The sequence below is a fragment of the Salmo salar genome, chromosome ssa12 (assembly GCF_905237065.1).
Source record: "Salmo salar chromosome ssa12, Ssal_v3.1, whole genome shotgun sequence".
Classification (NCBI taxonomy): Eukaryota; Metazoa; Chordata; class Actinopteri; order Salmoniformes; family Salmonidae; genus Salmo; species Salmo salar.
In genome coordinates, this window is record NC_059453.1 from 72,298,935 (window position 1) to 72,308,874 (window position 9,940).

General features: G+C 46.7%; 1 protein-coding gene across 1 annotated transcript in view; it reads right to left on the reverse strand.

Moving 5' to 3' along the window:
- The window catches only part of LOC106565890 (alkaline phosphatase-like), a 29,241-nt gene extending 19,756 nt beyond the window's left edge, over nt 1-9,485 (reverse strand). Inside the window, exon 1 of the mRNA XM_014133548.2 lies at nt 9,420-9,485. The gene's annotated coding sequence lies outside the window, so the exon portion shown is untranslated. The remainder of the gene's footprint in view (nt 1-9,419) is intronic.
- Nucleotides 9,486-9,940: the final 455 nt, after the last annotated feature.

Consider the following 9,940-nt stretch of genomic DNA (forward strand, 5'->3'; position numbering starts at 1 on the left):
ACAGGAGCAGAGGAGGAGTAGGATGAGGGTACGGCTAAAGGCTATCAAAACTGGTCGTCTAGAGCGTTGGGGTCAAAGAATAAAAGGAGCAGATTTCTGGGCGTGGTAGGAGAGATTCAGGGCATAATGTGCAGACAGGGGTATGGTGGGGTGCGGGTAAGCCCAGGCACTGAGTGATGATAAGAGAGGTTGCATCTCTGGACATGCTGGTTATGATGGGTGAGGTCACCGCATGTGTGGGAGGTGGGACAAAGGAGGTATCAGAGGTATGATGAGTGGAACTAGGGGCTCCATTGTAAACTAAAACAATGATAGCTAACCTAAACAACAGTATACAAGGCATATTGACATTTGAGAGAGACATAAAGCGAGGCATAAAGCAATCACAGGTGTTGATTGGGAGAGCTAGCTAAGACAACAACGGGTAAGACAACAACAACTAATCAGCTAAAACAACAACAACAGGTAAAATGACAATGAATGGGCAGAGAGGGTCGGTTAACTACACACAGAGCCTGAGTTCGCGGCTGGGGCCGACAGATAAACAAAAATAAACAGAATGGAGTACCGTGATTAATGGACAGTCCAGCAGGCATCAGCTATGTAGCCAAGTGATCATAGGGTCCTAGGGACAGCAATTGATGGAACAGGGAAGCCGCAGAGTAGTCACTACTACGCTAGCACGCGGGCGACACGGCGTTTAAAGTTAGCAGCCCGGGGCTAGTAGAAGCGTCTGCTCTGACGTCCGATGGAGGCCGGTTGATGGCACAGCGGATGGAGTATTCGTCGGCAGACCAGTCGTGGTGGTGCGGCGGGGCGCTGTGTCGACAAAGGATCCAAGCCAGATGGCGAAAGAGGTATTGTAGTTGTAGTAATTTAGTTTGCTAGCCGGGAGATGTGCCTGGCTCAAGGCTAACTGGTGCTAGCTTCGGGGCCTGGGCCTTAGCCACTATAGCCACTCGGTAGCAGCGGTGATCCGGTGCCAAGGTCCAGAGCTTACGGCAAGGTTCCGGTGGAGTAGTGGATTCTAGCCGTGTTTGGGTGGAGTCCGGGTGAACAACTGAGTAGGCCGGGAGGTGGGCCTGGCCTGGCTCAGGGATAGCTTCAGTACTGGGTCACTCGGTGGCAGCTAGCTAGCTGTGAAGATCAGGAGTAATGGTCCAGAGTTTACGGCAGGAAGCCGGTGTTGTAGTGGAGAAACAGTCCGATACTGGTAGGCTGCCGAGTATTATCCAGGCTAAAATTAATTTAAAATGGAAAAGAGATTGAAAATAAAATGGAAATATATACAAAAAAGGACGAAAAATACAAAAGTACACAAGAGGACGAACAAAACACGTCTGCACTGCTATGCCATCCTCGAACACAATGTGATCTCTCCCCCATTTCTGACAGCTAGTAAACACTTGACATACCTCCCAGTAGATTGGGACCGAACCACAGTAAACGGAAAGTGTCAGAAGGTGGCTGCTTATCAACCATTGCGGCCCAAAGTCTACACTGTAACAAGGGTGTTTACAAATGGGTGGGGGGTAGATCGGCCTTGGGATGAGAGATGTGTACCTAACTTGAGCACAAGGATGTATTATCCGCAGGTACCAACTGTAGCAGAACACAGGAGGTCCTTGGAGATGTTGGTGGCTAGGGACCAAGGGATCCACTGGGAAACAGGTAGGGGGTATCTGAAAGGTTCAGTCCTAGACCTATCAGTAAACCATGAAGATAATAGCTGAGCAGGAGACGGATTGCAAGCAACAGCTATTCTCACAGCAGTCGATGTAGGGACAGTAACAGAAGGAGCAGTAGTAGTAGCGCAGGAGGCTATATTGACAGCATGGAACTGGACTACAGCGCAAATGAGGGGTATTGTGAGATATGCGTCAGGAGCAGTGTTAGTAATAGTAGGGGTTACTTTGGTGATATTGTTGGGATATCATGTGCTGAGGGCATTGATGTTAAAACGAATACACAGTGTTGAGTTACCTCAACATGAGGTAAAATTGATTAAGACTACCGCACGTATATATCGGGTGGCTATAGAGGTAGATGATGGGGAGCAAAGTGAGAATGACATGGCTTGGGAACACCTCTTGGATCCTGTAGTCTGACGGGGAAGACTGGGTGAAAGCATGAGGAAGCTTTTTAGCGCTTCCATTTTTGCCAAACTCAGCAGAAAAGTATCCTGAAGGCATAGCAGGCTAAGAGAGAGTGGGAATTGTCATGTTATCAAACTTTGAGTTGTCGTTCACGTATAATTGGGAATATCTTAACACGGTATTAATGCTGTTATGTTTGTGTGTCTTTTTGTTGCTTTCCAAGTCTTGTGCTATTACTCTCTTAGGAACCAGAAGGGGAAAGTGGAGAAAGTAAAAGCTGCTCCATCTGCAATGGAACGAGACAGCAGATTCAGCTGGAATAGCATTTTTTTGTGAGATGATAGATGGAAATAAAATTGTGTGATCATAGTACAGAGGCCATAAGTCTCTGAATTTGTAAACCTTGCGGTGAATGTTTGTTCCTTATTTGTTCATTTGTTTGTGTGTTTAATTCATGTTTTATAATAATTTGTTAGTTTATTTTATTATTCATGTTTTATTATTGTTTATCCATTTAAGTCATTTCCAAGTTTATGTAAATTGAACATTAGGACGCTATTGTTCAAGAGGAAGGACTGTTGGAGTCGGCTAAACTTTGATCATTGAGTTATTAAATGAATGACAGGAAGTGAAAGACACTGGGTTTTATGTCAGAAGTTAATGGTTCTCTGAAGAAAGACAGATGACTTCGGAATGTGTTGGGTGGAGGAGAGGAGAGCAACGTGTGAAACAGGGGAGACAGATGGACATCTGTGGATTAGATGAAGGAGGGGTTGAGGTCAGGAGGTGAGGACAGATTCTCTTAAGGGAGTAATTGTAACGCCCTGGCCATAGAGAGGGGTTTTTGTTCTTTATTTTGGTTAGGCCAGGATGTTACATTGGGTGGGCATTCTATGTTCTTTTTCTATGTTTTTGTATTTCTTTGTTTTGGGCCGTGTGTGGCTCCCAATCAGGCACAGCTGAAGTTCGTTGTTGTTGATTGGGAGTCACACATAAGGAGCAGGTGTTTCCTTTGGGTTTTGTGGGGGATTGTTTCTGTTTAGTGTTTTGCACCTGACAGGACTGTTTGGCTGTCGGTTTCCTTGTTTTCTGTTTGTATAGTGTTCTTGCTTAATTAAATTCAAAGATGAACACTAACTCCGCTGCGTATTGGTCCACGTTCTCAGACGATGACTTCTCTGTTTCGTCTGACGAAGAAGACAGTCGTTACAGAATCCCCCACCAACAATGGACCAAGCAGCGGAGGAAGGAGCAGCGCCAGGAGGAGCAAGGATCCTGGACCAGGGAGAGAAAGGACTGGACATGGGAGGACATCTTGGACGGCAAGGGATCCTACACTTGGGAAGAGATCCTGGTCGGAAGGGATCGCCTCCCATGGGAACAGGTAGAGGCACTCAGAAGAGTGGAGGCAGCAGGAAAGAAGGACCAACGGTATGAGGGAACACGGCTTGCAAGGAAGCCTGAGAGGCAGCCCCAACAATTTTTTGGGGGGGGGCACACGGGGAGTGTGACAGAGTCAGGTTGGAGACCTGAGCCAGCTCTCCGTGCTTACAGGAGGCAGTGCAGTACTGGTCAGACACCGTGTTATGCGGTAAAGCGCACGGTGTCCCCAGTACGCGTGGAGAGCCCGGTGCGCTACATCCCAGCTCCTAACATCTGCCGGGGGAGGTTGGGCATCGAGCCAGGACGGGTTGTGCAGGCCGTGCGCTATAGACCTCCAGTGCGTCTTGAGGACCCGGTCTATCCTGTGCCTGCGCCCAGGACTAGGCCTCCAGTGGGTCTCCCCATCTTGGTTAAGCCTGTGCCTCCTCCTCGGACCAGGCCACCAGTGGGTCTCCCCATCCTGGTCTGTCCTGTGCCTGCTCCACGGACCAGGCCTCCAGTGGGTCTCCCCATCCTGGTCTCTCCTGTGCCGCTTCCACGGACCAGGCCTCCAGTGGGTCTCCCCATCCTGGTCAGTCCTGTGCCTCCTCCTAGGACCAGGCCACCAGTGGGTCTCCCCATCCTGGTCCGTCCTGTGCCACCTCCCAGGACTAGGCCTCCAGTGGGTCTCGCCAGTCCGGAGCCGCCAGAGCTGCCCGCCAGTCAGGAGCTGCCAGAGCCGCCCGCCAGTCAGGAGCTGCCAGAGCCGCCCGCCAGTCAGGAGCTGCCAGAGCCGCCCGCCAGTCAGGAGCTGCCAGAGCCGCCCGCCAGTCAGGAGCTGCCAGAGCCACCCACCAGTCAGGAGCCACCCACCAGTCAGGAGCTGCCAGAGTGGCCCGCCTGTCCAGATCTGCCAGAGTGGCCCGCCTGTCCGGATCTGCCAGAGTGGCCCGCCTGTCCGGAGCCGGGCGCAGCCATCACCACCCGCCAGCCGGGCGCAGCCAGCACCACCCGCCAGCCGGGCGCAGCCAGGGTCGCCCGCCAGCCGGGCGCAGCCATCGCCGCCCGCCAGCCGGGCGCAGCCAGGGTCATCCGCCAGTTGGGCGCAGCCATCGCCGCCCGCCAGCCGGGCGAAACAAGGGTCGCCCGCTAGCCGGGCGAAGTCAGGGTCACCCACCAGACCTTCGGTGCGGCCAGGTGCGCCACCTAAGAGGGCGACGCCAAGGGTGGGACAGAGGCCATGTCCCGCACCTGAGCCGCCGCCGTAAGAAGGCCCACCCGGACCCTCCCCTTCAGTGTCAGGTTTTGCGGCCGGAGTCCGCACCTTGGGGGGGGGGGGTACTGTAACGCCCTGGCCATAGAGAGGGGTTTTTGTTCTTTATTTTGGTTAGGCCAGGGTGTTACATTGGGTGGGCGTTCTATGTTCTTTTTCTATGTTTTTGTATTTCTTTGTTTTGGGCCGTGTGTGGCTCCCAATCAGGCACAGCTGAAGTTCGTTGTTGTTGATTGGGAGTCACACATAAGGAGCAGGTGTTTCCTTTGGGTTTTGTGGGGGATTGTTACTGTTTAGTGTTTTGCACCTGACAGGACTGTTTGGCTGTCGGTTTCCTTGTTTTGTGTTTGTATAGTGTTCTTGCTTAATTAAATTCAAAGATGAACACTAACTCCGCTGCGTATTGGTCCACGTTCTCAGGCGATGACTTCTGTTACGTCTGACGAAGAAGTCAGCCGTTACAGTAATAAAGGTTTGGTATCCTGTTACCCTCTTTATTATCTTCCTGTAGAGCCATAAAATGTAAGGATTGGAGAGAAGGAGGAGTGTTTTAAGTAGGATGTATTTAACTGTGATGGTGAGAAATGTTTTGTTATCTGAATACGTACAGTTGAAGTCGGAAGTTTACATATACCTTAGCCAAATACATTTAAACTCCGTTTTTCATAATTCCTGACATTTAATCCTCATAAAAATTCCCTGTTTTATGTCAGTTAGGATCACCACTTTTATTTTAAGAATGTGAAATGTCAGAATATTAGTAGAGAAAATTATTTATTTCAGCTTTTATTTCTTTCATCACATTCCCAGTGGGTCACAAGTTTACATACACTCAATTAGTTTTTGGTAGCATTGACTTTAAATTGTTTAACTTGGGCCAAACAATTTGGGTAGCCTTCCACAAGCTTCCCACAATACGTTGGGTGAATTTTGGCCCATTCCTCCTGACAGAGCCGGTGTAACTGAGTCAGGTTTGTAGGCCTCCTTGCTCGCACACACTTTTTCAGTTCTGCCCACAAATTTTCTATAGGATTGAGGTCAGGGCTTTGTGATGGCCACTCCAATACCTTGACTTTGTTGTCCTGAAGCCATTTTGCCACAACTTTGGAAGTATGCTTGGGGTCTTTGTCGATTTGGAAGACCCATTTGCGACCAAGCTTTAACTTCCTGACTGGTGTCTTGAGATGTTGCATCAATATATCCACATCATTTTCCTTCCACATGATGCCATCTATTTTGTGAAGTGCACCAGTCCCTCCTGCAGCAAAGCACCCCCACAACATGATGCTGGCACCCCCGTGCTTCACGGTTGGGATGGTGTTCTTCGGCTTGCAAGCGTCCCCCTTTTTCCTCCAAACAAAACGATGGTCATTATGGCCAAAAAGTTATATTTTTGTTTCATCAGACCAGAGGACATTTCTCCAAAAAGTACCATCTTTGTCCCCATGTGCAGTTGCAAACCGTAGTCTGGCTTTTTTATGGCCGTTTTTGAGCAGTGGCTGCTTCCTTGCTGAGCAGCCTTTATGGTTATGTCAATATAGGACTCGTTTTACTGTGGATATAGATACTTTTGTACCTGTTTCCTCCAGCATCTTCACAGGGTCCTTTGCTGTTGTTCTGGGATTGATTTGCACTTTTTGCACCAAAGTACGTTCATCTCTAGGAGACAGAGTGGTATGACAGTTGCGTGGTCCCATGGTGTTTATACTTGGGTACTATTGTTTGTACATATGAAAGCGGTACCTTCAGGCATTTGGAAATTGCTTCCAAGGATAAACCAGACTTGTGGAGGTCTACAATTCTTTTCCTGAGGTATTGGCTGAATTCTTTTGATTTCCCCATGATGTCAAGCAAAGAGGCACTGAGTTTGAAGGTAGGCCTTGAAATACATCCACAGGTACACCTCCAATTGACTCAAATGATGTCAAGTAGCCTATCAGAAGCTTCTAAAGCCATGACATAGTTTTCTGGAATTTTCCAAGCTGTTTAAAGGCACAGTCAACTTATTGTCTGTAAACTTCTGACCCACTGGAATTGTGATACAGTGAATTATAAGTGAAATAATTATTGGAAAAATTACTTGTGTCATGCACAAAGTAGATATCCTAACCAACTTGGCAAAACTATAGTTTGTTAACAAGAAATTTGTGGAGTGGTTGAAAAACGTGTTTTAATGACTCCAACCTACGTGTATGTAGGTTGGAGTCGACTTCAACTGTATCTGTTCTGTACTGCCGATGAACAGAAAACCCAGCCAACTGAATAGTATTGTCGTTCAGCCATGACTCGGTGAAACATAAGATATTACAGTTTTTAAAGTCCCGTTCATAGTATAGTCTCAAGCTGAGTTTATTTTCCAGTGATTGCACGTTGGCCAACAGAGTGGATGGTAGAGGTGGGTTACCACTTGCTGACTAATTCTCACAAGGCAACCCAATCTCCGCCACCTGTATTTCCATCTTTTCTTCACGTGAATGACTGGGATTTGGGCCTCGTCTCGGGGAAGCCGGATATCCTTCGCGTCGGACTCATTAAAGAAAATATCTTTGTCCAGTTCAAGGTGAGTAATCGCTGTTCTGATATCCAGAACCTCTTTTCGGTCATAGGCGATGGTGGCAGCAAAATTATGTACAAAATAAGTTACAAACAATGCAAAAAAAACCACAAAATAGCATAGTTGGTTAGGAGCCCGTAAAATGGCAGCCATCCCCTCCGGCGCTATTATATTTTCAATCATGGATCCAGGTTGAGGCTTGCTATCAGCAGGAACATGGAGCACTCCGTGCCAGGAAGTCGTAATATTATTGTTTCCTTTACATTGCATTATACCATTTCAAGAGCTAATACTACATTCATATAAGAAGTGTATAAGCCCTATCTATGCACCATAATACGTTCTATTCCTGGAGTAACTCCCTGTCAGAGAGACTGTGATAATAGGGTTAGGCAGGAGGACATGGGCCAAGGGTGAGGGAAATAAGTATTTGACCCCCTCTCAATCAGAAAGATTTCTGGCTCCCAGGTGTCTTTTATACAGGTAACGAGCTAAGATTAGGAGCACGCTCTTAAAGGGAGTGCTCCTAATCTCAGTTTGTTACATGTATAAAAGACACCTGTCCACAGAAGCAATCAATCAATCAGATTCCAAACTCTCCACCATGGCCAAGACCAAAGAGCTCTCCAAGGATGTCAGGGACAAGATTGTAGACCTACACAAACCTGGAATGGGCTACAAGACCATCGCCAAGCAGCTTGGTGAGAAGGTGACAACAGTTGGTGCGATTATTCACAAATGGAAGAAACACAAAAGAACTGTCAATCTCCCTCAGCCTGGGGCTCCATGCAAGATCTCACCTCGTGGAGTTGCAATGACCATGAGAACGGTGAGGAATCAGCCCAGAACTACACGGGAGGATCTTGTCAATGTTCTCAAGGCAGCTGGGACCATAGTCACCAAGAAAACAATTGGTAACACACTACGCCATGAAGGACTGAAATCCTGCAGCGCCCGCAAGGTCCCCGTGCTCAAGATAACACATATACATGCCCGTCTGAAGTTTGCCAATGAACATCTGAATGATTCAGAGGACAACTGGGTGAAAGTGTTGTGGTCAGATGAGATCAAAATGGAGCTCTTTGGCATCAACTCAACTCGCCGTGTTTGGAGGAGGAGGAATGCTGCCTATGACCCCAAGAACACCATCCCCACCGTCAAACATGGAGGTGGAAACATTATGCTTTGGGGGTGTTTTTCTGCTGTTATTCTGTCTCTCACTGTTGAAATAAACCTTCCATTAAAATTATAGACTGATCATTTCTTTGTAAGTGGGCAAACGTACAAAATCAGCAGGGGATCAAATACTTTTTTCCCTCACTGTATTTTGGCACCACGTTTCTAGGGCTAGCCCTGAAAAGTCAGTGCTAACCCTGCTCCGGAAGAGTGGCAGAAATCCCTGGGCAAAGGTTGGTGCTAGCCCACTTTAGAATGTGCAAGTGTGAACACTTGCTTAGCCCTGGGCTAAGGCAGTGTGAATGCACCTCTTTGAATGCCAACCTATAGCTATCTATAGTAGCCTAGGTTTGTCTTCAACCACTTTTCATGACTGGCTGCTGGCTGATGCAGGCAGCGAGCTGTTTGTGTTGTTGATTAGCTGAGCAACCGAGTTTCTGTCCCGGGTTTTAAAACTCAGATTCGTCTGAAAAGATGTTAACGTTGTCAGATGCTACAAAAAGGTCATTGGTTCTTAATGGTCAGAAATGAGCATGTGAGAGTGATTAATTATACACTAAATAACTTTTGCACCTACAAATTTTGTCAATCTGACATTTTTTTAATCCAATGGTCACATTATGGATGCTATAGTCTAGGTTTAATCCGACATCTAGAATTTGAGCTAGGTAGGTGCAGAAAATTCTCGGAAAATTAAATTGCTAAAGATCCTGTTTTCTGGTATATGATCCTCGGTAATGGCCGGACGGCTCATGACAAGAGGTGGGGAGTGTGTTGTGTACCTCCAACCAAGTTTATTTGCAAATCAAGATTCGTGTCATATTGGCTAAAATACTGTATGATGGTATGGAGATTTTAATTTAACATTGAGCTTCAACCAATGCCATTAATAAACCATTTAAATTGCCTAATATTACAAAGAGTCAATTAATGCAAACAGTTAAAGGAATACACTTACTGCGGGTTCTTAAGCTTCTGTAGCAAAAACACGTCTGTCCGTTGATAAAGCACATTCACATTTTCATGTGTCTGTTCCTGACGCTCTTGACAATCCTTTTATAAGTATATGCACCAGCTCTGTCTGGGCGTTCGGTATCCCAACACAATGGCGAGAAACCACCCTCTAAGTGATTGCTCTGCATGTTAAGAGTGTAAAGAAATACCTAGTCAACAATTCAAGTTCCTTAATCCTTAAATTCCTTAATACTTGAGAAAATAGTGTATTCATTATATAAACAAATTACATTTAATTTCAGCTAAACCACCCCTCAACCTAGAATTATCGCTTTAGATTAATTACCTATCTCCATTAGGAACAGTTTATTTATTTATATCCATGAAAATTGCATAAAGCAAAACAGGTAGCAGTTGTAACCTAAGTAGGGCCAATATAACTATGTGTACCTGGCTTTACCTACATGTAGCCTAGGCAATCATGTACTGTAAATACATCGACCTAGTGTTTTGGATACTTAGTAA